This window comes from Mytilus trossulus, chromosome 5, assembly GCF_036588685.1.
Source record: "Mytilus trossulus isolate FHL-02 chromosome 5, PNRI_Mtr1.1.1.hap1, whole genome shotgun sequence".
In the NCBI taxonomy this organism is placed as follows: Eukaryota; Metazoa; Mollusca; class Bivalvia; order Mytilida; family Mytilidae; genus Mytilus; species Mytilus trossulus.
The window spans coordinates 45,903,806-45,927,034 of record NC_086377.1 but is presented as its reverse complement, the minus strand read 5'-3'; the positions used below and the strand labels follow the sequence as shown (position 1 = coordinate 45,927,034).

The window sequence follows — 23,229 nt, the reverse complement described above, 5'->3', positions numbered from 1 at the left end:
TTGCTTAATTTAAGCTATATATAAAAGAGTCCTTACCCAGCCTAATACATTTATGATTGTGTCAACATATGATAACTGTGATTTAGCTGACAGAATGACAGGATAGTATTCAAAGCTCACAAAACTAGACCAGTCGGTAAATATTAGATGCAGAAACGTACAATTGGTAAAGGGCGAAGTTATGCATTTAGCTTATAATTACATGGAGTATGAAAATTAGCATGTACCATATGTCGACTTTACCGAGTTCTAGTTGTCTGTCATGGAAACCGCAACAGAAATCATGTCAAATTACAGAACTTTTCGTTTTGCGATTAGGTCTTCTTTGAAAGACTTGAGGTTAGTTATCCCTTTAAGATCACGATTTTTTTTTTTAACTACGCGGGTATAAGCTTATATTTAAGTTTCAAATTATACACGAAGCCGACAGTAGCGTTTTTTCTGGTCATTATATTTCAACCTCCAGTTGATATTCAATGATATGCTGCAGCTGAACAAATGAGATCTAAATTATCGCCGATTTCCTCTTTTCAAATGTATTTGTGCCGTACGTGTTTCTACCGACAATTTCAGTATCATATTAACATGCATTTATACCATACATATCAGGTAACATGTGTCCTTATATGATCAAGTTTAACATGAGGTAGTCATAAGCATCGGTGGTTCAGTGGTAGAATGCTCGCCTGCCACGCGGGCGGCCCGGGTTCGATTCCCGGCCGATGCATTTCTTTTTTGACTCTTTCAAGGTTTTCAATTGATTAAGAGGACGGTGGAATTCGCGACACATAATCGTATCATCCACGGATATATAATGGGCATTGCTGGTAATTCACGTAAAAACAAATTCATTTGATGACATCCTTTCAAATACAACGCCTCTCCTCTTTTTACGTAGAGGTCAATCTTGAATAAGATACAAATAAATTGTCGAGAACGCCTTTTATAAGTGTGCCAGGAGTGAATGGCTCCGGTGCTACCATTTTTAGCAATTGAGGGGAATCGTAGAGAGAGTGGCAAACACAGGAATTACGTGATCGTATCTAAGAGGGGATAATGTCATAACAACTGACTAAATGACAAGAAATGCATAAAACATAAACATGACTCTTAAACATAAAGTCATTATTTGTTAAAGTACATTCTTTTGCAGGTGTGATGGTTACCCATCTCATTTCAGTCAGTGTCATTTAAAGACCTAATCATGTTAAGGCACAAAACAGCGGCAGATGCAAACTGCTAGATAACATACGTTGCGAGGAACAATTGCAATTTGTTCGCTCTGATGAGTATGTGAATCCTGCATATCGTTTTCGTGACTTTTGACATTTGTTTCCTCCAATCACAAAAAATTAAAGCTCCGATGCCGGGAATCGAACCCGGGCCGTCTGGGTGAAAACCAGAAATCCTAACCACTAGACCACATCGGACTTAGTATAACTTGCTTAATTTAAGCTATATATAAAAGAGTCCTTACCCAGCCTAATACATTTATGATTGTGTCAACATATGATAACTGTGATTTAGCTGACAGAATGACAGGATAGTATTCAAAGCTCACAAAACTAGACCAGTCGGTAAATATTAGATGCAGAAACGTACAATTGGTAAAGGGCGAAGTTATGCATTTAGCTTATAATTACATGGAGTATGAAAATTAGCATGTACCATATGTCGACTTTACCGAGTTCTAGTTGTCTGTCATGGAAACCGCAACAGAAATCATGTCAAATTACAGAACTTTTCGTTTTGCGATTAGGTCTTCTTTGAAAGACTTGAGGTTAGTTATCCCTTTAAGATCACGATTTTTTTTTTAACTACGCGGGTATAAGCTTATATTTAAGTTTCAAATTATACACGAAGCCGACAGTAGCGTTTTTTCTGGTCATTATATTTCAACCTCCAGTTGATATTCAATGATATGCTGCAGCTGAACAAATGAGATCTAAATTATCGCCGATTTCCTCTTTTCAAATGTATTTGTGCCGTACGTGTTTCTACCGACAATTTCAGTATCATATTAACATGCATTTATACCATACATATCAGGTAACATGTGTCCTTATATGATCAAGTTTAACATGAGGTAGTCATAAGCATCGGTGGTTCAGTGGTAGAATGCTCGCCTGCCACGCGGGCGGCCCGGGTTCGATTCCCGGCCGATGCATTTCTTTTTTGACTCTTTCAAGGTTTTCAATTGATTAAGAGGACGGTGGAATTCGCGACACATAATCGTATCATCCACGGATATATAATGGGCATTGCTGGTAATTCACGTAAAAACAAATTCATTTGATGACATCCTTTCAAATACAACGCCTCTCCTCTTTTTACGTAGAGGTCAATCTTGAATAAGATACAAATAAATTGTCGAGAACGCCTTTTATAAGTGTGCCAGGAGTGAATGGCTCCGGTGCTACCATTTTTAGCAATTGAGGGGAATCGTAGAGAGAGTGGCAAACACAGGAATTACGTGATCGTATCTAAGAGGGGATAATGTCATAACAACTGACTAAATGACAAGAAATGCATAAAACATAAACATGACTCTTAAACATAAAGTCATTATTTGTTAAAGTACATTCTTTTGCAGGTGTGATGGTTACCCATCTCATTTCAGTCAGTGTCATTTAAAGACCTAATCATGTTAAGGCACAAAACAGCGGCAGATGCAAACTGCTAGATAACATACGTTGCGAGGAACAATTGCAATTTGTTCGCTCTGATGAGTATGTGAATCCTGCATATCGTTTTCGTGACTTTTGACATTTGTTTCCTCCAATCACAAAAAATTAAAGCTCCGATGCCGGGAATCGAACCCGGGCCGTCTGGGTGAAAACCAGAAATCCTAACCACTAGACCACATCGGACTTAGTATAACTTGCTTAATTTAAGCTATATATAAAAGAGTCCTTACCCAGCCTAATACATTTATGATTGTGTCAACATATGATAACTGTGATTTAGCTGACAGAATGACAGGATAGTATTCAAAGCTCACAAAACTAGACCAGTCGGTAAATATTAGATGCAGAAACGTACAATTGGTAAAGGGCGAAGTTATGCATTTAGCTTATAATTACATGGAGTATGAAAATTAGCATGTACCATATGTCGACTTTACCGAGTTCTAGTTGTCTGTCATGGAAACCGCAACAGAAATCATGTCAAATTACAGAACTTTTCGTTTTGCGATTAGGTCTTCTTTGAAAGACTTGAGGTTAGTTATCCCTTTAAGATCACGATTTTTTTTTTTAACTACGCGGGTATAAGCTTATATTTAAGTTTCAAATTATACACGAAGCCGACAGTAGCGTTTTTTCTGGTCATTATATTTCAACCTCCAGTTGATATTCAATGATATGCTGCAGCTGAACAAATGAGATCTAAATTATCGCCGATTTCCTCTTTTCAAATGTATTTGTGCCGTACGTGTTTCTACCGACAATTTCAGTATCATATTAACATGCATTTATACCATACATATCAGGTAACATGTGTCCTTATATGATCAAGTTTAACATGAGGTAGTCATAAGCATCGGTGGTTCAGTGGTAGAATGCTCGCCTGCCACGCGGGCGGCCCGGGTTCGATTCCCGGCCGATGCATTTCTTTTTTGACTCTTTCAAGGTTTTCAATTGATTAAGAGGACGGTGGAATTCGCGACACATAATCGTATCATCCACGGATATATAATGGGCATTGCTGGTAATTCACGTAAAAACAAATTCATTTGATGACATCCTTTCAAATACAACGCCTCTCCTCTTTTTACGTAGAGGTCAATCTTGAATAAGATACAAATAAATTGTCGAGAACGCCTTTTATAAGTGTGCCAGGAGTGAATGGCTCCGGTGCTACCATTTTTAGCAATTGAGGGGAATCGTAGAGAGAGTGGCAAACACAGGAATTACGTGATCGTATCTAAGAGGGGATAATGTCATAACAACTGACTAAATGACAAGAAATGCATAAAACATAAACATGACTCTTAAACATAAAGTCATTATTTGTTAAAGTACATTCTTTTGCAGGTGTGATGGTTACCCATCTCATTTCAGTCAGTGTCATTTAAAGACCTAATCATGTTAAGGCACAAAACAGCGGCAGATGCAAACTGCTAGATAACATACGTTGCGAGGAACAATTGCAATTTGTTCGCTCTGATGAGTATGTGAATCCTGCATATCGTTTTCGTGACTTTTGACATTTGTTTCCTCCAATCACAAAAAATTAAAGCTCCGATGCCGGGAATCGAACCCGGGCCGTCTGGGTGAAAACCAGAAATCCTAACCACTAGACCACATCGGACTTAGTATAACTTGCTTAATTTAAGCTATATATAAAAGAGTCCTTACCCAGCCTAATACATTTATGATTGTGTCAACATATGATAACTGTGATTTAGCTGACAGAATGACAGGATAGTATTCAAAGCTCACAAAACTAGACCAGTCGGTAAATATTAGATGCAGAAACGTACAATTGGTAAAGGGCGAAGTTATGCATTTAGCTTATAATTACATGGAGTATGAAAATTAGCATGTACCATATGTCGACTTTACCGAGTTCTAGTTGTCTGTCATGGAAACCGCAACAGAAATCATGTCAAATTACAGAACTTTTCGTTTTGCGATTAGGTCTTCTTTGAAAGACTTGAGGTTAGTTATCCCTTTAAGATCACGATTTTTTTTTTTAACTACGCGGGTATAAGCTTATATTTAAGTTTCAAATTATACACGAAGCCGACAGTAGCGTTTTTTCTGGTCATTATATTTCAACCTCCAGTTGATATTCAATGATATGCTGCAGCTGAACAAATGAGATCTAAATTATCGCCGATTTCCTCTTTTCAAATGTATTTGTGCCGTACGTGTTTCTACCGACAATTTCAGTATCATATTAACATGCATTTATACCATACATATCAGGTAACATGTGTCCTTATATGATCAAGTTTAACATGAGGTAGTCATAAGCATCGGTGGTTCAGTGGTAGAATGCTCGCCTGCCACGCGGGCGGCCCGGGTTCGATTCCCGGCCGATGCATTTCTTTTTTGACTCTTTCAAGGTTTTCAATTGATTAAGAGGACGGTGGAATTCGCGACACATAATCGTATCATCCACGGATATATAATGGGCATTGCTGGTAATTCACGTAAAAACAAATTCATTTGATGACATCCTTTCAAATACAACGCCTCTCCTCTTTTTACGTAGAGGTCAATCTTGAATAAGATACAAATAAATTGTCGAGAACGCCTTTTATAAGTGTGCCAGGAGTGAATGGCTCCGGTGCTACCATTTTTAGCAATTGAGGGGAATCGTAGAGAGAGTGGCAAACACAGGAATTACGTGATCGTATCTAAGAGGGGATAATGTCATAACAACTGACTAAATGACAAGAAATGCATAAAACATAAACATGACTCTTAAACATAAAGTCATTATTTGTTAAAGTACATTCTTTTGCAGGTGTGATGGTTACCCATCTCATTTCAGTCAGTGTCATTTAAAGACCTAATCATGTTAAGGCACAAAACAGCGGCAGATGCAAACTGCTAGATAACATACGTTGCGAGGAACAATTGCAATTTGTTCGCTCTGATGAGTATGTGAATCCTGCATATCGTTTTCGTGACTTTTGACATTTGTTTCCTCCAATCACAAAAAATTAAAGCTCCGATGCCGGGAATCGAACCCGGGCCGTCTGGGTGAAAACCAGAAATCCTAACCACTAGACCACATCGGACTTAGTATAACTTGCTTAATTTAAGCTATATATAAAAGAGTCCTTACCCAGCCTAATACATTTATGATTGTGTCAACATATGATAACTGTGATTTAGCTGACAGAATGACAGGATAGTATTCAAAGCTCACAAAACTAGACCAGTCGGTAAATATTAGATGCAGAAACGTACAATTGGTAAAGGGCGAAGTTATGCATTTAGCTTATAATTACATGGAGTATGAAAATTAGCATGTACCATATGTCGACTTTACCGAGTTCTAGTTGTCTGTCATGGAAACCGCAACAGAAATCATGTCAAATTACAGAACTTTTCGTTTTGCGATTAGGTCTTCTTTGAAAGACTTGAGGTTAGTTATCCCTTTAAGATCACGATTTTTTTTTTAACTACGCGGGTATAAGCTTATATTTAAGTTTCAAATTATACACGAAGCCGACAGTAGCGTTTTTTCTGGTCATTATATTTCAACCTCCAGTTGATATTCAATGATATGCTGCAGCTGAACAAATGAGATCTAAATTATCGCCGATTTCCTCTTTTCAAATGTATTTGTGCCGTACGTGTTTCTACCGACAATTTCAGTATCATATTAACATGCATTTATACCATACATATCAGGTAACATGTGTCCTTATATGATCAAGTTTAACATGAGGTAGTCATAAGCATCGGTGGTTCAGTGGTAGAATGCTCGCCTGCCACGCGGGCGGCCCGGGTTCGATTCCCGGCCGATGCATTTCTTTTTTGACTCTTTCAAGGTTTTCAATTGATTAAGAGGACGGTGGAATTCGCGACACATAATCGTATCATCCACGGATATATAATGGGCATTGCTGGTAATTCACGTAAAAACAAATTCATTTGATGACATCCTTTCAAATACAACGCCTCTCCTCTTTTTACGTAGAGGTCAATCTTGAATAAGATACAAATAAATTGTCGAGAACGCCTTTTATAAGTGTGCCAGGAGTGAATGGCTCCGGTGCTACCATTTTTAGCAATTGAGGGGAATCGTAGAGAGAGTGGCAAACACAGGAATTACGTGATCGTATCTAAGAGGGGATAATGTCATAACAACTGACTAAATGACAAGAAATGCATAAAACATAAACATGACTCTTAAACATAAAGTCATTATTTGTTAAAGTACATTCTTTTGCAGGTGTGATGGTTACCCATCTCATTTCAGTCAGTGTCATTTAAAGACCTAATCATGTTAAGGCACAAAACAGCGGCAGATGCAAACTGCTAGATAACATACGTTGCGAGGAACAATTGCAATTTGTTCGCTCTGATGAGTATGTGAATCCTGCATATCGTTTTCGTGACTTTTGACATTTGTTTCCTCCAATCACAAAAAATTAAAGCTCCGATGCCGGGAATCGAACCCGGGCCGTCTGGGTGAAAACCAGAAATCCTAACCACTAGACCACATCGGACTTAGTATAACTTGCTTAATTTAAGCTATATATAAAAGAGTCCTTACCCAGCCTAATACATTTATGATTGTGTCAACATATGATAACTGTGATTTAGCTGACAGAATGACAGGATAGTATTCAAAGCTCACAAAACTAGACCAGTCGGTAAATATTAGATGCAGAAACGTACAATTGGTAAAGGGCGAAGTTATGCATTTAGCTTATAATTACATGGAGTATGAAAATTAGCATGTACCATATGTCGACTTTACCGAGTTCTAGTTGTCTGTCATGGAAACCGCAACAGAAATCATGTCAAATTACAGAACTTTTCGTTTTGCGATTAGGTCTTCTTTGAAAGACTTGAGGTTAGTTATCCCTTTAAGATCACGATTTTTTTTTTTTTAACTACGCGGGTATAAGCTTATATTTAAGTTTCAAATTATACACGAAGCCGACAGTAGCGTTTTTTCTGGTCATTATATTTCAACCTCCAGTTGATATTCAATGATATGCTGCAGCTGAACAAATGAGATCTAAATTATCGCCGATTTCCTCTTTTCAAATGTATTTGTGCCGTACGTGTTTCTACCGACAATTTCAGTATCATATTAACATGCATTTATACCATACATATCAGGTAACATGTGTCCTTATATGATCAAGTTTAACATGAGGTAGTCATAAGCATCGGTGGTTCAGTGGTAGAATGCTCGCCTGCATGTTAATTGTGAATATATTACATTTGATTGAAGTTGTAATCTTACAAGCTATTATTGTGATAATGTGAATTTTCAGGAGTATAGCCTGATTATTCTTTTTATATGTATTATCTGAATAAAATTTTATCAAGAGAAAAAAAAAATGCTCGCCTGCCACGCGGGCGGCCCGGGTTCGATTCCCGGCCGATGCATTTCTTTTTTGACTCTTTCAAGGTTTTCAATTGATTAAGAGGACGGTGGAATTCGCGACACATAATCGTATCATCCACGGATATATAATGGGCATTGCTGGTAATTCACGTAAAAACAAATTCATTTGATGACATCCTTTCAAATACAACGCCTCTCCTCTTTTTACGTAGAGGTCAATCTTGAATAAGATACAAATAAATTGTCGAGAACGCCTTTTATAAGTGTGCCAGGAGTGAATGGCTCCGGTGCTACCATTTTTAGCAATTGAGGGGAATCGTAGAGAGAGTGGCAAACACAGGAATTACGTGATCGTATCTAAGAGGGGATAATGTCATAACAACTGACTAAATGACAAGAAATGCATAAAACATAAACATGACTCTTAAACATAAAGTCATTATTTGTTAAAGTACATTCTTTTGCAGGTGTGATGGTTACCCATCTCATTTCAGTCAGTGTCATTTAAAGACCTAATCATGTTAAGGCACAAAACAGCGGCAGATGCAAACTGCTAGATAACATACGTTGCGAGGAACAATTGCAATTTGTTCGCTCTGATGAGTATGTGAATCCTGCATATCGTTTTCGTGACTTTTGACATTTGTTTCCTCCAATCACAAAAAATTAAAGCTCCGATGCCGGGAATCGAACCCGGGCCGTCTGGGTGAAAACCAGAAATCCTAACCACTAGACCACATCGGACTTAGTATAACTTGCTTAATTTAAGCTATATATAAAAGAGTCCTTACCCAGCCTAATACATTTATGATTGTGTCAACATATGATAACTGTGATTTAGCTGACAGAATGACAGGATAGTATTCAAAGCTCACAAAACTAGACCAGTCGGTAAATATTAGATGCAGAAACGTACAATTGGTAAAGGGCGAAGTTATGCATTTAGCTTATAATTACATGGAGTATGAAAATTAGCATGTACCATATGTCGACTTTACCGAGTTCTAGTTGTCTGTCATGGAAACCGCAACAGAAATCATGTCAAATTACAGAACTTTTCGTTTTGCGATTAGGTCTTCTTTGAAAGACTTGAGGTTAGTTATCCCTTTAAGATCACGATTTTTTTTTTTAACTACGCGGGTATAAGCTTATATTTAAGTTTCAAATTATACACGAAGCCGACAGTAGCGTTTTTTCTGGTCATTATATTTCAACCTCCAGTTGATATTCAATGATATGCTGCAGCTGAACAAATGAGATCTAAATTATCGCCGATTTCCTCTTTTCAAATGTATTTGTGCCGTACGTGTTTCTACCGACAATTTCAGTATCATATTAACATGCATTTATACCATACATATCAGGTAACATGTGTCCTTATATGATCAAGTTTAACATGAGGTAGTCATAAGCATCGGTGGTTCAGTGGTAGAATGCTCGCCTGCCACGCGGGCGGCCCGGGTTCGATTCCCGGCCGATGCATTTCTTTTTTGACTCTTTCAAGGTTTTCAATTGATTAAGAGGACGGTGGAATTCGCGACACATAATCGTATCATCCACGGATATATAATGGGCATTGCTGGTAATTCACGTAAAAACAAATTCATTTGATGACATCCTTTCAAATACAACGCCTCTCCTCTTTTTACGTAGAGGTCAATCTTGAATAAGATACAAATAAATTGTCGAGAACGCCTTTTATAAGTGTGCCAGGAGTGAATGGCTCCGGTGCTACCATTTTTAGCAATTGAGGGGAATCGTAGAGAGAGTGGCAAACACAGGAATTACGTGATCGTATCTAAGAGGGGATAATGTCATAACAACTGACTAAATGACAAGAAATGCATAAAACATAAACATGACTCTTAAACATAAAGTCATTATTTGTTAAAGTACATTCTTTTGCAGGTGTGATGGTTACCCATCTCATTTCAGTCAGTGTCATTTAAAGACCTAATCATGTTAAGGCACAAAACAGCGGCAGATGCAAACTGCTAGATAACATACGTTGCGAGGAACAATTGCAATTTGTTCGCTCTGATGAGTATGTGAATCCTGCATATCGTTTTCGTGACTTTTGACATTTGTTTCCTCCAATCACAAAAAATTAAAGCTCCGATGCCGGGAATCGAACCCGGGCCGTCTGGGTGAATACCAGAAATCCTAACCACTAGACCACATCGGACTTAGTATAACTTGCTTAATTTAAGCTATATATAAAAGAGTCCTTACCCAGCCTAATACATTTATGATTGTGTCAACATATGATAACTGTGATTTAGCTGACAGAATGACAGGATAGTATTCAAAGCTCACAAAACTAGACCAGTCGGTAAATATTAGATGCAGAAACGTACAATTGGTAAAGGGCGAAGTTATGCATTTAGCTTATAATTACATGGAGTATGAAAATTAGCATGTACCATATGTCGACTTTACCGAGTTCTAGTTGTCTGTCATGGAAACCGCAACAGAAATCATGTCAAATTACAGAACTTTTCGTTTTGCGATTAGGTCTTCTTTGAAAGACTTGAGGTTAGTTATCCCTTTAAGATCACGATTTTTTTTTTTAACTACGCGGGTATAAGCTTATATTTAAGTTTCAAATTATACACGAAGCCGACAGTAGCGTTTTTTCTGGTCATTATATTTCAACCTCCAGTTGATATTCAATGATATGCTGCAGCTGAACAAATGAGATCTAAATTATCGCCGATTTCCTCTTTTCAAATGTATTTGTGCCGTACGTGTTTCTACCGACAATTTCAGTATCATATTAACATGCATTTATACCATACATATCAGGTAACATGTGTCCTTATATGATCAAGTTTAACATGAGGTAGTCATAAGCATCGGTGGTTCAGTGGTAGAATGCTCGCCTGCCACGCGGGCGGCCCGGGTTCGATTCCCGGCCGATGCATTTCTTTTTTGACTCTTTCAAGGTTTTCAATTGATTAAGAGGACGGTGGAATTCGCGACACATAATCGTATCATCCACGGATATATAATGGGCATTGCTGGTAATTCACGTAAAAACAAATTCATTTGATGACATCCTTTCAAATACAACGCCTCTCCTCTTTTTACGTAGAGGTCAATCTTGAATAAGATACAAATAAATTGTCGAGAACGCCTTTTATAAGTGTGCCAGGAGTGAATGGCTCCGGTGCTACCATTTTTAGCAATTGAGGGGAATCGTAGAGAGAGTGGCAAACACAGGAATTACGTGATCGTATCTAAGAGGGGATAATGTCATAACAACTGACTAAATGACAAGAAATGCATAAAACATAAACATGACTCTTAAACATAAAGTCATTATTTGTTAAAGTACATTCTTTTGCAGGTGTGATGGTTACCCATCTCATTTCAGTCAGTGTCATTTAAAGACCTAATCATGTTAAGGCACAAAACAGCGGCAGATGCAAACTGCTAGATAACATACGTTGCGAGGAACAATTGCAATTTGTTCGCTCTGATGAGTATGTGAATCCTGCATATCGTTTTCGTGACTTTTGACATTTGTTTCCTCCAATCACAAAAAATTAAAGCTCCGATGCCGGGAATCGAACCCGGGCCGTCTGGGTGAAAACCAGAAATCCTAACCACTAGACCACATCGGACTTAGTATAACTTGCTTAATTTAAGCTATATATAAAAGAGTCCTTACCCAGCCTAATACATTTATGATTGTGTCAACATATGATAACTGTGATTTAGCTGACAGAATGACAGGATAGTATTCAAAGCTCACAAAACTAGACCAGTCGGTAAATATTAGATGCAGAAACGTACAATTGGTAAAGGGCGAAGTTATGCATTTAGCTTATAATTACATGGAGTATGAAAATTAGCATGTACCATATGTCGACTTTACCGAGTTCTAGTTGTCTGTCATGGAAACCGCAACAGAAATCATGTCAAATTACAGAACTTTTCGTTTTGCGATTAGGTCTTCTTTGAAAGACTTGAGGTTAGTTATCCCTTTAAGATCACGATTTTTTTTTTTAACTACGCGGGTATAAGCTTATATTTAAGTTTCAAATTATACACGAAGCCGACAGTAGCGTTTTTTCTGGTCATTATATTTCAACCTCCAGTTGATATTCAATGATATGCTGCAGCTGAACAAATGAGATCTAAATTATCGCCGATTTCCTCTTTTCAAATGTATTTGTGCCGTACGTGTTTCTACCGACAATTTCAGTATCATATTAACATGCATTTATACCATACATATCAGGTAACATGTGTCCTTATATGATCAAGTTTAACATGAGGTAGTCATAAGCATCGGTGGTTCAGTGGTAGAATGCTCGCCTGCCACGCGGGCGGCCCGGGTTCGATTCCCGGCCGATGCATTTCTTTTTTGACTCTTTCAAGGTTTTCAATTGATTAAGAGGACGGTGGAATTCGCGACACATAATCGTATCATCCACGGATATATAATGGGCATTGCTGGTAATTCACGTAAAAACAAATTCATTTGATGACATCCTTTCAAATACAACGCCTCTCCTCTTTTTACGTAGAGGTCAATCTTGAATAAGATACAAATAAATTGTCGAGAACGCCTTTTATAAGTGTGCCAGGAGTGAATGGCTCCGGTGCTACCATTTTTAGCAATTGAGGGGAATCGTAGAGAGAGTGGCAAACACAGGAATTACGTGATCGTATCTAAGAGGGGATAATGTCATAACAACTGACTAAATGACAAGAAATGCATAAAACATAAACATGACTCTTAAACATAAAGTCATTATTTGTTAAAGTACATTCTTTTGCAGGTGTGATGGTTACCCATCTCATTTCAGTCAGTGTCATTTAAAGACCTAATCATGTTAAGGCACAAAACAGCGGCAGATGCAAACTGCTAGATAACATACGTTGCGAGGAACAATTGCAATTTGTTCGCTCTGATGAGTATGTGAATCCTGCATATCGTTTTCGTGACTTTTGACATTTGTTTCCTCCAATCACAAAAAATTAAAGCTCCGATGCCGGGAATCGAACCCGGGCCGTCTGGGTGAATACCAGAAATCCTAACCACTAGACCACATCGGACTTAGTATAACTTGCTTAATTTAAGCTATATATAAAAGAGTCCTTACCCAGCCTAATACATTTATGATTGTGTCAACATATGATAACTGTGATTTAGCTGACAGAATGACAGGATAGTATTCAAAGCTCACAAAACTAGACCAGTCGGTAAATATTAGATGCAGAAACGTACAATTGGTAAAGGGCGAAGTTATGCATTTAGCTTATAATTACATGGAGTATGAAAATTAGCATGTACCATATGTCGACTTTACCGAGTTCTAGTTGTCTGTCATGGAAACCGCAACAGAAATCATGTCAAATTACAGAACTTTTCGTTTTGCGATTAGGTCTTCTTTGAAAGACTTGAGGTTAGTTATCCCTTTAAGATCACGATTTTTTTTTTTAACTACGCGGGTATAAGCTTATATTTAAGTTTCAAATTATACACGAAGCCGACAGTAGCGTTTTTTCTGGTCATTATATTTCAACCTCCAGTTGATATTCAATGATATGCTGCAGCTGAACAAATGAGATCTAAATTATCGCCGATTTCCTCTTTTCAAATGTATTTGTGCCGTACGTGTTTCTACCGACAATTTCAGTATCATATTAACATGCATTTATACCATACATATCAGGTAACATGTGTCCTTATATGATCAAGTTTAACATGAGGTAGTCATAAGCATCGGTGGTTCAGTGGTAGAATGCTCGCCTGCCACGCGGGCGGCCCGGGTTCGATTCCCGGCCGATGCATTTCTTTTTTGACTCTTTCAAGGTTTTCAATTGATTAAGAGGACGGTGGAATTCGCGACACATAATCGTATCATCCACGGATATATAATGGGCATTGCTGGTAATTCACGTAAAAACAAATTCATTTGATGACATCCTTTCAAATACAACGCCTCTCCTCTTTTTACGTAGAGGTCAATCTTGAATAAGATACAAATAAATTGTCGAGAACGCCTTTTATAAGTGTGCCAGGAGTGAATGGCTCCGGTGCTACCATTTTTAGCAATTGAGGGGAATCGTAGAGAGAGTGGCAAACACAGGAATTACGTGATCGTATCTAAGAGGGGATAATGTCATAACAACTGACTAAATGACAAGAAATGCATAAAACATAAACATGACTCTTAAACATAAAGTCATTATTTGTTAAAGTACATTCTTTTGCAGGTGTGATGGTTACCCATCTCATTTCAGTCAGTGTCATTTAAAGACCTAATCATGTTAAGGCACAAAACAGCGGCAGATGCAAACTGCTAGATAACATACGTTGCGAGGAACAATTGCAATTTGTTCGCTCTGATGAGTATGTGAATCCTGCATATCGTTTTCGTGACTTTTGACATTTGTTTCCTCCAATCACAAAAAATTAAAGCTCCGATGCCGGGAATCGAACCCGGGCCGTCTGGGTGAAAACCAGAAATCCTAACCACTAGACCACATCGGACTTAGTATAACTTGCTTAATTTAAGCTATATATAAAAGAGTCCTTACCCAGCCTAATACATTTATGATTGTGTCAACATATGATAACTGTGATTTAGCTGACAGAATGACAGGATAGTATTCAAAGCTCACAAAACTAGACCAGTCGGTAAATATTAGATGCAGAAACGTACAATTGGTAAAGGGCGAAGTTATGCATTTAGCTTATAATTACATGGAGTATGAAAATTAGCATGTACCATATGTCGACTTTACCGAGTTCTAGTTGTCTGTCATGGAAACCGCAACAGAAATCATGTCAAATTACAGAACTTTTCGTTTTGCGATTAGGTCTTCTTTGAAAGACTTGAGGTTAGTTATCCCTTTAAGATCACGATTTTTTTTTTTAACTACGCGGGTATAAGCTTATATTTAAGTTTCAAATTATACACGAAGCCGACAGTAGCGTTTTTTCTGGTCATTATATTTCAACCTCCAGTTGATATTCAATGATATGCTGCAGCTGAACAAATGAGATCTAAATTATCGCCGATTTCCTCTTTTCAAATGTATTTGTGCCGTACGTGTTTCTACCGACAATTTCAGTATCATATTAACATGCATTTATACCATACATATCAGGTAACATGTGTCCTTATATGATCAAGTTTAACATGAGGTAGTCATAAGCATCGGTGGTTCAGTGGTAGAATGCTCGCCTGCCACGCGGGCGGCCCGGGTTCGATTCCCGGCCGATGCATTTCTTTTTTGACTCTTTCAAGGTTTTCAATTGATTAAGAGGACGGTGGAATTCGCGACACATAATCGTATCATCCACGGATATATAATGGGCATTGCTGGTAATTCACGTAAAAACAAATTCATTTGATGACATCCTTTCAAATACAACGCCTCTCCTCTTTTTACGTAGAGGTCAATCTTGAATAAGATACAAATAAATTGTCGAGAACGCCTTTTATAAGTGTGCCAGGAGTGAATGGCTCCGGTGCTACCATTTTTAGCAATTGAGGGGAATCGTAGAGAGAGTGGCAAACACAGGAATTACGTGATCGTATCTAAGAGGGGATAATGTCATAACAACTGACTAAATGACAAGAAATGCATAAAACATAAACATGACTCTTAAACATAAAGTCATTATTTGTTAAAGTACATTCTTTTGCAGGTGTGATGGTTACCCATCTCATTTCAGTCAGTGTCATTTAAAGACCTAATCATGTTAAGGCACAAAACAGCGGCAGATGCAAACTGCTAGATAACATACGTTGCGAGGAACAATTGCAATTTGTTCGCTCTGATGAGTATGTGAATCCTGCATATCGTTTTCGTGACTTTTGACATTTGTTTCCTCCAATCACAAAAAATTAAAGCTCCGATGCCGGGAATCGAACCCGGGCCGTCTGGGTGAATACCAGAAATCCTAACCACTAGACCACATCGGACTTAGTATAACTTGCTTAATTTAAGCTATATATAAAAGAGTCCTTACCCAGCCTAATACATTTATGATTGTGTCAACATATGATAACTGTGATTTAGCTGACAGAATGACAGGATAGTATTCAAAGCTCACAAAACTAGACCAGTCGGTAAATATTAGATGCAGAAACGTACAATTGGTAAAGGGCGAAGTTATGCATTTAGCTTATAATTACATGGAGTATGAAAATTAGCATGTACCATATGTCGACTTTACCGAGTTCTAGTTGTCTGTCATGGAAACCGCAACAGAAATCATGTCAAATTACAGAACTTTTCGTTTTGCGATTAGGTCTTCTTTGAAAGACTTGAGGTTAGTTATCCCTTTAAGATCACGATTTTTTTTTTTAACTACGCGGGTATAAGCTTATATTTAAGTTTCAAATTATACACGAAGCCGACAGTAGCGTTTTTTCTGGTCATTATATTTCAACCTCCAGTTGATATTCAATGATATGCTGCAGCTGAACAAATGAGATCTAAATTATCGCCGATTTCCTCTTTTCAAATGTATTTGTGCCGTACGTGTTTCTACCGACAATTTCAGTATCATATTAACATGCATTTATACCATACATATCAGGTAACATGTGTCCTTATATGATCAAGTTTAACATGAGGTAGTCATAAGCATCGGTGGTTCAGTGGTAGAATGCTCGCCTGCCACGCGGGCGGCCCGGGTTCGATTCCCGGCCGATGCATTTCTTTTTTGACTCTTTCAAGGTTTTCAATTGATTAAGAGGACGGTGGAATTCGCGACACATAATCGTATCATCCACGGATATATAATGGGCATTGCTGGTAATTCACGTAAAAACAAATTCATTTGATGACATCCTTTCAAATACAACGCCTCTCCTCTTTTTACGTAGAGGTCAATCTTGAATAAGATACAAATAAATTGTCGAGAACGCCTTTTATAAGTGTGCCAGGAGTGAATGGCTCCGGTGCTACCATTTTTAGCAATTGAGGGGAATCGTAGAGAGAGTGGCAAACACAGGAATTACGTGATCGTATCTAAGAGGGGATAATGTCATAACAACTGACTAAATGACAAGAAATGCATAAAACATAAACATGACTCTTAAACATAAAGTCATTATTTGTTAAAGTACATTCTTTTGCAGGTGTGATGGTTACCCATCTCATTTCAGTCAGTGTCATTTAAAGACCTAATCATGTTAAGGCACAAAACAGCGGCAGATGCAAACTGCTAGATAACATACGTTGCGAGGAACAATTGCAATTTGTTCGCTCTGATGAGTATGTGAATCCTGCATATCGTTTTCGTGACTTTTGACATTTGTTTCCTCCAATCACAAAAAATTAAAGCTCCGATGCCGGGAATCGAACCCGGGCCGTCTGGGTGAAAACCAGAAATCCTAACCACTAGACCACATCGGACTTAGTATAACTTGCTTAATTTAAGCTATATATAAAAGAGTCCTTACCCAGCCTAATACATTTATGATTGTGTCAACATATGATAACTGTGATTTAGCTGACAGAATGACAGGATAGTATTCAAAGCTCACAAAACTAGACCAGTCGGTAAATATTAGATGCAGAAACGTACAATTGGTAAAGGGCGAAGTTATGCATTTAGCTTATAATTACATGGAGTATGAAAATTAGCATGTACCATATGTCGACTTTACCGAGTTCTAGTTGTCTGTCATGGAAACCGCAACAGAAATCATGTCAAATTACAGAACTTTTCGTTTTGCGATTAGGTCTTCTTTGAAAGACTTGAGGTTAGTTATCCCTTTAAGATCACGATTTTTTTTTTTAACTACGCGGGTATAAGCTTATATTTCAGTTTCAAATTATACACGAAGCCGACAGTAGCGTTTTTTCTGGTCATTATATTTCAACCTCCAGTTGATATTCAATGATATGCTGCAGCTGAACAAATGAGATCTAAATTATCGCCGATTTCCTCTTTTCAAATGTATTTGTGCCGTACGTGTTTCTACCGACAATTTCAGTATCATATTAACATGCATTTATACCATACATATCAGGTAACATGTGTCCTTATATGATCAAGTTTAACATGAGGTAGTCATAAGCATCGGTGGTTCAGTGGTAGAATGCTCGCCTGCCACGCGGGCGGCCCGGGTTCGATTCCCGGCCGATGCATTTCTTTTTTGACTCTTTCAAGGTTTTCAATTGATTAAGAGGACGGTGGAATTCGCGACACATAATCGTATCATCCACGGATATATAATGGGCATTGCTGGTAATTCACGTAAAAACAAATTCATTTGATGACATCCTTTCAAATACAACGCCTCTCCTCTTTTTACGTAGAGGTCAATCTTGAATAAGATACAAATAAATTGTCGAGAACGCCTTTTATAAGTGTGCCAGGAGTGAATGGCTCCGGTGCTACCATTTTTAGCAATTGAGGGGAATCGTAGAGAGAGTGGCAAACACAGGAATTACGTGATCGTATCTAAGAGGGGATAATGTCATAACAACTGACTAAATGACAAGAAATGCATAAAACATAAACATGACTCTTAAACATAAAGTCATTATTTGTTAAAGTACATTCTTTTGCAGGTGTGATGGTTACCCATCTCATTTCAGTCAGTGTCATTTAAAGACCTAATCATGTTAAGGCACAAAACAGCGGCAGATGCAAACTGCTAGATAACATACGTTGCGAGGAACAATTGCAATTTGTTCGCTCTGATGAGTATGTGAATCCTGCATATCGTTTTCGTGACTTTTGACATTTGTTTCCTCCAATCACAAAAAATTAAAGCTCCGATGCCGGGAATCGAACCCGGGCCGTCTGGGTGAAAACCAGAAATCCTAACCACTAGACCACATCGGACTTAGTATAACTTGCTTAATTTAAGCTATATATAAAAGAGTCCTTACCCAGCCTAATACATTTATGATTGTGTCAACATATGATAACTGTGATTTAGCTGACAGAATGACAGGATAGTATTCAAAGCTCACAAAACTAGACCAGTCGGTAAATATTAGATGCAGAAACGTACAATTGGTAAAGGGCGAAGTTATGCATTTAGCTTATAATTACATGGAGTATGAAAATTAGCATGTACCATATGTCGACTTTACCGAGTTCTAGTTGTCTGTCATGGAAACCGCAACAGAAATCATGTCAAATTACAGAACTTTTCGTTTTGCGATTAGGTCTTCTTTGAAAGACTTGAGGTTAGTTATCCCTTTAAGATCACGATTTTTTTTTTTAACTACGCGGGTATAAGCTTATATTTAAGTTTCAAATTATACACGAAGCCGACAGTAGCGTTTTTTCTGGTCATTATATTTCAACCTCCAGTTGATATTCAATGATATGCTGCAGCTGAACAAATGAGATCTAAATTATCGCCGATTTCCTCTTTTCAAATGTATTTGTGCCGTACGTGTTTCTACCGACAATTTCAGTATCATATTAACATGCATTTATACCATACATATCAGGTAACATGTGTCCTTATATGATCAAGTTTAACATGAGGTAGTCATAAGCATCGGTGGTTCAGTGGTAGAATGCTCGCCTGCCACGCGGGCGGCCCGGGTTCGATTCCCGGCCGATGCATTTCTTTTTTGACTCTTTCAAGGTTTTCAATTGATTAAGAGGACGGTGGAATTCGCGACACATAATCGTATCATCCACGGATATATAATGGGCATTGCTGGTAATTCACGTAAAAACAAATTCATTTGATGACATCCTTTCAAATACAACGCCTCTCCTCTTTTTACGTAGAGGTCAATCTTGAATAAGATACAAATAAATTGTCGAGAACGCCTTTTATAAGTGTGCCAGGAGTGAATGGCTCCGGTGCTACCATTTTTAGCAATTGAGGGGAATCGTAGAGAGAGTGGCAAACACAGGAATTACGTGATCGTATCTAAGAGGGGATAATGTCATAACAACTGACTAAATGACAAGAAATGCATAAAACATAAACATGACTCTTAAACATAAAGTCATTATTTGTTAAAGTACATTCTTTTGCAGGTGTGATGGTTACCCATCTCATTTCAGTCAGTGTCATTTAAAGACCTAATCATGTTAAGGCACAAAACAGCGGCAGATGCAAACTGCTAGATAACATACGTTGCGAGGAACAATTGCAATTTGTTCGCTCTGATGAGTATGTGAATCCTGCATATCGTTTTCGTGACTTTTGACATTTGTTTCCTCCAATCACAAAAAATTAAAGCTCCGATGCCGGGAATCGAACCCGGGCCGTCTGGGTGAAAACCAGAAATCCTAACCACTAGACCACATCGGACTTAGTATAACTTGCTTAATTTAAGCTATATATAAAAGAGTCCTTACCCAGCCTAATACATTTATGATTGTGTCAACATATGATAACTGTGATTTAGCTGACAGAATGACAGGATAGTATTCAAAGCTCACAAAACTAGACCAGTCGGTAAATATTAGATGCAGAAACGTACAATTGGTAAAGGGCGAAGTTATGCATTTAGCTTATAATTACATGGAGTATGAAAATTAGCATGTACCATATGTCGACTTTACCGAGTTCTAGTTGTCTGTCATGGAAACCGCAACAGAAATCATGTCAAATTACAGAACTTTTCGTTTTGCGATTAGGTCTTCTTTGAAAGACTTGAGGTTAGTTATCCCTTTAAGATCACGATTTTTTTTTTTAACTACGCGGGTATAAGCTTATATTTAAGTTTCAAATTATACACGAAGCCGACAGTAGCGTTTTTTCTGGTCATTATATTTCAACCTCCAGTTGATATTCAATGATATGCTGCAGCTGAACAAATGAGATCTAAATTATCGCCGATTTCCTCTTTTCAAATGTATTTGTGCCGTACGTGTTTCTACCGACAATTTCAGTATCATATTAACATGCATTTATACCATACATATCAGGTAACATGTGTCCTTATATGATCAAGTTTAACATGAGGTAGTCATAAGCATCGGTGGTTCAGTGGTAGAATGCTCGCCTGCCACGCGGGCGGCCCGGGTTCGATTCCCGGCCGATGCATTTCTTTTTTGACTCTTTCAAGGTTTTCAATTGATTAAGAGGACGGTGGAATTCGCGACACATAATCGTATCATCCACGGATATATAATGGGCATTGCTGGTAATTCACGTAAAAACAAATTCATTTGATGACATCCTTTCAAATACAACGCCTCTCCTCTTTTTACGTAGAGGTCAATCTTGAATAAGATACAAATAAATTGTCGAGAACGCCTTTTATAAGTGTGCCAGGAGTGAATGGCTCCGGTGCTACCATTTTTAGCAATTGAGGGGAATCGTAGAGAGAGTGGCAAACACAGGAATTACGTGATCGTATCTAAGAGGGGATAATGTCATAACAACTGACTAAATGACAAGAAATGCATAAAACATAAACATGACTCTTAAACATAAAGTCATTATTTGTTAAAGTACATTCTTTTGCAGGTGTGATGGTTACCCATCTCATTTCAGTCAGTGTCATTTAAAGACCTAATCATGTTAAGGCACAAAACAGCGGCAGATGCAAACTGCTAGATAACATACGTTGCGAGGAACAATTGCAATTTGTTCGCTCTGATGAGTATGTGAATCCTGCATATCGTTTTCGTGACTTTTGACATTTGTTTCCTCCAATCACAAAAAATTAAAGCTCCGATGCCGGGAATCGAACCCGGGCCGTCTGGGTGAATACCAGAAATCCTAACCACTAGACCACATCGGACTTAGTATAACTTGCTTAATTTAAGCTATATATAAAAGAGTCCTTACCCAGCCTAATACATTTATGATTGTGTCAACATATGATAACTGTGATTTAGCTGACAGAATGACAGGATAGTATTCAAAGCTCACAAAACTAGACCAGTCGGTAAATATTAGATGCAGAAACGTACAATTGGTAAAGGGCGAAGTTATGCATTTAGCTTATAATTACATGGAGTATGAAAATTAGCATGTACCATATGTCGACTTTACCGAGTTCTAGTTGTCTGTCATGGAAACCGCAACAGAAATCATGTCAAATTACAGAACTTTTCGTTTTGCGATTAGGTCTTCTTTGAAAGACTTGAGGTTAGTTATCCCTTTAAGATCACGATTTTTTTTTTTAACTACGCGGGTATAAGCTTATATTTAAGTTTCAAATTATACACGAAGCCGACAGTAGCGTTTTTTCTGGTCATTATATTTCAACCTCCAGTTGATATTCAATGATATGCTGCAGCTGAACAAATGAGATCTAAATTATCGCCGATTTCCTCTTTTCAAATGTATTTGTGCCGTACGTGTTTCTACCGACAATTTCAGTATCATATTAACATGCATTTATACCATACATATCAGGTAACATGTGTCCTTATATGATCAAGTTTAACATGAGGTAGTCATAAGCATCGGTGGTTCAGTGGTAGAATGCTCGCCTGCCACGCGGGCGGCCCGGGTTCGATTCCCGGCCGATGCATTTCTTTTTTGACTCTTTCAAGGTTTTCAATTGATTAAGAGGACGGTGGAATTCGCGACACATAATCGTATCATCCACGGATATATAATGGGCATTGCTGGTAATTCACGTAAAAACAAATTCATTTGATGACATCCTTTCAAATACAACGCCTCTCCTCTTTTTACGTAGAGGTCAATCTTGAATAAGATACAAATAAATTGTCGAGAACGCCTTTTATAAGTGTGCCAGGAGTGAATGGCTCCGGTGCTACCATTTTTAGCAATTGAGGGGAATCGTAGAGAGAGTGGCAAACACAGGAATTACGTGATCGTATCTAAGAGGGGATAATGTCATAACAACTGACTAAATGACAAGAAATGCATAAAACATAAACATGACTCTTAAACATAAAGTCATTATTTGTTAAAGTACATTCTTTTGCAGGTGTGATGGTTACCCATCTCATTTCAGTCAGTGTCATTTAAAGACCTAATCATGTTAAGGCACAAAACAGCGGCAGATGCAAACTGCTAGATAACATACGTTGCGAGGAACAATTGCAATTTGTTCGCTCTGATGAGTATGTGAATCCTGCATATCGTTTTCGTGACTTTTGACATTTGTTTCCTCCAATCACAAAAAATTAAAGCTCCGATGCCGGGAATCGAACCCGGGCCGTCTGGGTGAAAACCAGAAATCCTAACCACTAGACCACATCGGACTTAGTATAACTTGCTTAATTTAAGCTAT

General features: G+C 37.9%; 28 non-coding genes across 28 annotated transcripts; 16 read left to right on the top strand and 12 right to left on the bottom strand.

The window, feature by feature from the left end:
- Positions 1-656: 656 nt before the first annotated feature.
- On the top strand, positions 657-727 carry Trnag-gcc (transfer RNA glycine (anticodon GCC)). The gene has a single exon. It is a non-coding gene; the product is annotated as a tRNA-Gly (tRNA).
- A 631-nt stretch (positions 728-1,358) lies between these two features.
- Positions 1,359-1,430, bottom strand: Trnae-uuc (transfer RNA glutamic acid (anticodon UUC)). The gene has a single exon. It is a non-coding gene; the product is annotated as a tRNA-Glu (tRNA).
- Positions 1,431-2,096: 666 nt separating this feature from the next.
- Trnag-gcc (transfer RNA glycine (anticodon GCC)) lies at positions 2,097-2,167 on the top strand. The gene has a single exon. It is a non-coding gene; the product is annotated as a tRNA-Gly (tRNA).
- Positions 2,168-2,798: 631 nt separating this feature from the next.
- On the bottom strand, positions 2,799-2,870 carry Trnae-uuc (transfer RNA glutamic acid (anticodon UUC)). The gene has a single exon. It is a non-coding gene; the product is annotated as a tRNA-Glu (tRNA).
- Positions 2,871-3,537: 667 nt separating this feature from the next.
- Positions 3,538-3,608, top strand: Trnag-gcc (transfer RNA glycine (anticodon GCC)). Its single transcript has one exon. It is a non-coding gene; the product is annotated as a tRNA-Gly (tRNA).
- Positions 3,609-4,239: 631 nt separating this feature from the next.
- Trnae-uuc (transfer RNA glutamic acid (anticodon UUC)) lies at positions 4,240-4,311 on the bottom strand. Its single transcript has one exon. It is a non-coding gene; the product is annotated as a tRNA-Glu (tRNA).
- A 667-nt stretch (positions 4,312-4,978) lies between these two features.
- Trnag-gcc (transfer RNA glycine (anticodon GCC)) lies at positions 4,979-5,049 on the top strand. Its single transcript has one exon. It is a non-coding gene; the product is annotated as a tRNA-Gly (tRNA).
- Positions 5,050-5,680: 631 nt separating this feature from the next.
- Positions 5,681-5,752, bottom strand: Trnae-uuc (transfer RNA glutamic acid (anticodon UUC)). Its single transcript has one exon. It is a non-coding gene; the product is annotated as a tRNA-Glu (tRNA).
- Positions 5,753-6,418: 666 nt separating this feature from the next.
- Trnag-gcc (transfer RNA glycine (anticodon GCC)) lies at positions 6,419-6,489 on the top strand. The gene has a single exon. It is a non-coding gene; the product is annotated as a tRNA-Gly (tRNA).
- Positions 6,490-7,120: 631 nt separating this feature from the next.
- Trnae-uuc (transfer RNA glutamic acid (anticodon UUC)) lies at positions 7,121-7,192 on the bottom strand. Its single transcript has one exon. It is a non-coding gene; the product is annotated as a tRNA-Glu (tRNA).
- A 669-nt stretch (positions 7,193-7,861) lies between these two features.
- Trnac-gca (transfer RNA cysteine (anticodon GCA)) lies at positions 7,862-8,087 on the top strand. The gene is made up of 2 exons: positions 7,862-7,897; positions 8,053-8,087. It is a non-coding gene; the product is annotated as a tRNA-Cys (tRNA).
- A 631-nt stretch (positions 8,088-8,718) lies between these two features.
- On the bottom strand, positions 8,719-8,790 carry Trnae-uuc (transfer RNA glutamic acid (anticodon UUC)). Its single transcript has one exon. It is a non-coding gene; the product is annotated as a tRNA-Glu (tRNA).
- A 667-nt stretch (positions 8,791-9,457) lies between these two features.
- Trnag-gcc (transfer RNA glycine (anticodon GCC)) lies at positions 9,458-9,528 on the top strand. The gene has a single exon. It is a non-coding gene; the product is annotated as a tRNA-Gly (tRNA).
- Positions 9,529-10,898: 1,370 nt separating this feature from the next.
- Positions 10,899-10,969, top strand: Trnag-gcc (transfer RNA glycine (anticodon GCC)). The gene has a single exon. It is a non-coding gene; the product is annotated as a tRNA-Gly (tRNA).
- A 631-nt stretch (positions 10,970-11,600) lies between these two features.
- On the bottom strand, positions 11,601-11,672 carry Trnae-uuc (transfer RNA glutamic acid (anticodon UUC)). Its single transcript has one exon. It is a non-coding gene; the product is annotated as a tRNA-Glu (tRNA).
- Positions 11,673-12,339: 667 nt separating this feature from the next.
- On the top strand, positions 12,340-12,410 carry Trnag-gcc (transfer RNA glycine (anticodon GCC)). The gene has a single exon. It is a non-coding gene; the product is annotated as a tRNA-Gly (tRNA).
- A 1,370-nt stretch (positions 12,411-13,780) lies between these two features.
- Trnag-gcc (transfer RNA glycine (anticodon GCC)) lies at positions 13,781-13,851 on the top strand. The gene has a single exon. It is a non-coding gene; the product is annotated as a tRNA-Gly (tRNA).
- A 631-nt stretch (positions 13,852-14,482) lies between these two features.
- On the bottom strand, positions 14,483-14,554 carry Trnae-uuc (transfer RNA glutamic acid (anticodon UUC)). Its single transcript has one exon. It is a non-coding gene; the product is annotated as a tRNA-Glu (tRNA).
- Positions 14,555-15,221: 667 nt separating this feature from the next.
- On the top strand, positions 15,222-15,292 carry Trnag-gcc (transfer RNA glycine (anticodon GCC)). The gene has a single exon. It is a non-coding gene; the product is annotated as a tRNA-Gly (tRNA).
- A 1,370-nt stretch (positions 15,293-16,662) lies between these two features.
- Positions 16,663-16,733, top strand: Trnag-gcc (transfer RNA glycine (anticodon GCC)). Its single transcript has one exon. It is a non-coding gene; the product is annotated as a tRNA-Gly (tRNA).
- Positions 16,734-17,364: 631 nt separating this feature from the next.
- On the bottom strand, positions 17,365-17,436 carry Trnae-uuc (transfer RNA glutamic acid (anticodon UUC)). The gene has a single exon. It is a non-coding gene; the product is annotated as a tRNA-Glu (tRNA).
- Positions 17,437-18,103: 667 nt separating this feature from the next.
- On the top strand, positions 18,104-18,174 carry Trnag-gcc (transfer RNA glycine (anticodon GCC)). Its single transcript has one exon. It is a non-coding gene; the product is annotated as a tRNA-Gly (tRNA).
- A 631-nt stretch (positions 18,175-18,805) lies between these two features.
- Positions 18,806-18,877, bottom strand: Trnae-uuc (transfer RNA glutamic acid (anticodon UUC)). Its single transcript has one exon. It is a non-coding gene; the product is annotated as a tRNA-Glu (tRNA).
- Positions 18,878-19,544: 667 nt separating this feature from the next.
- Trnag-gcc (transfer RNA glycine (anticodon GCC)) lies at positions 19,545-19,615 on the top strand. Its single transcript has one exon. It is a non-coding gene; the product is annotated as a tRNA-Gly (tRNA).
- A 631-nt stretch (positions 19,616-20,246) lies between these two features.
- On the bottom strand, positions 20,247-20,318 carry Trnae-uuc (transfer RNA glutamic acid (anticodon UUC)). Its single transcript has one exon. It is a non-coding gene; the product is annotated as a tRNA-Glu (tRNA).
- Positions 20,319-20,985: 667 nt separating this feature from the next.
- On the top strand, positions 20,986-21,056 carry Trnag-gcc (transfer RNA glycine (anticodon GCC)). Its single transcript has one exon. It is a non-coding gene; the product is annotated as a tRNA-Gly (tRNA).
- Positions 21,057-22,426: 1,370 nt separating this feature from the next.
- On the top strand, positions 22,427-22,497 carry Trnag-gcc (transfer RNA glycine (anticodon GCC)). Its single transcript has one exon. It is a non-coding gene; the product is annotated as a tRNA-Gly (tRNA).
- Positions 22,498-23,128: 631 nt separating this feature from the next.
- Positions 23,129-23,200, bottom strand: Trnae-uuc (transfer RNA glutamic acid (anticodon UUC)). Its single transcript has one exon. It is a non-coding gene; the product is annotated as a tRNA-Glu (tRNA).
- Between the last annotated feature and the right edge of the window lie 29 nt (positions 23,201-23,229).